We start from the raw sequence: 1043 nt of genomic DNA on the forward strand, positions 1-1043 counted from the left end.
GTGGATAAGCGAGCGTGTAAAGGAGGTGCGAAGTCGCTGTCGACAAGGACAAACATACAGAGTTGCCGAGGAATTGACGAGAGGAAGTTGAGAGGATGAGGGAGCCGACGAGGGTGAGGCGAGCGTCGTAATTTGTGAGGCTGCCGACCGGGGTACATTGCTGGGTGGATCGCACGTAAGCCAGCTCGCACCGTAACGATAAAATCGGCGCAATGGCCGCCGTGTAGAACCGCGGAGCCGCGAGCCACGTGCCATCCTCCCGAGCTTGGGAATTAATAGCTGTCGAATTTCGAGAGTCAGAGTGAGGGGAGTAATATTCGCTGCCGAGTAAAAGTGAATTTGAGTCGTCTTGGAGAGAATCGAGGGCCGAATCACGCTCGTTCCTTGCGCCACGGGAGAGTCACTGCCGGTTACCGAGTAGAGTAGAGCCGCGTAGAAGCGCGCGGAGTAGTCACGTTGTCGAGTTTCGTCGGGTCGCGTAACGACGATTATTGTAATTGCGTTATCGTTGGGTGTCGCATCGCGGAGACGTGCTTGCTAGAATTGTGCTGTCGCCTCGGAACGCGGATTGTCACGTTGCCGAGTGAACTTCCGGTTGCGGTGTTACCGAGTAGAGTCCGTTTCCGGAATTCACGCTGTCGAGTAGAGCCGTGTCGCATCAAGGAGTTTGCTATAATCGCGTCGCACCATCGCGTGGCATCGGCCGCGGGCCGGTGTTGCACGTCCGGGAGTCTGGTGGTACAGCGTGTACGGGTTCCGGCCGGCTGTCGACGTTTGACACCGTCGGAAGATACCGCGGGGAAGGTCGAGGCTCGTGCTGTAGCGTATGACCGGCGTCCGGCGTCAGGATTAAGCTAGCGGCTCCCTGTGCGAGTACCGAGAGTATCGAGCAGAGCGGAGGGGCGAAGCCCCGGAGAATACTTGTAACTGCTTCACTACTGTAACTTATCATATTTGCCTCAGTGCATTCTTTTCAAATATAATTGTTATTATTATTACGCTTTCGCGTGGTTTATTCTTGTGGCCTATCTCTCTCGCCCTCC

The sequence above is a fragment of the Trachymyrmex cornetzi genome, unplaced genomic scaffold (genome assembly GCF_001594075.2).
Source record: "Trachymyrmex cornetzi isolate Tcor2-1 unplaced genomic scaffold, Tcor1.1 scaffold1239, whole genome shotgun sequence".
Taxonomy (NCBI): Eukaryota; Metazoa; Arthropoda; class Insecta; order Hymenoptera; family Formicidae; genus Trachymyrmex; species Trachymyrmex cornetzi.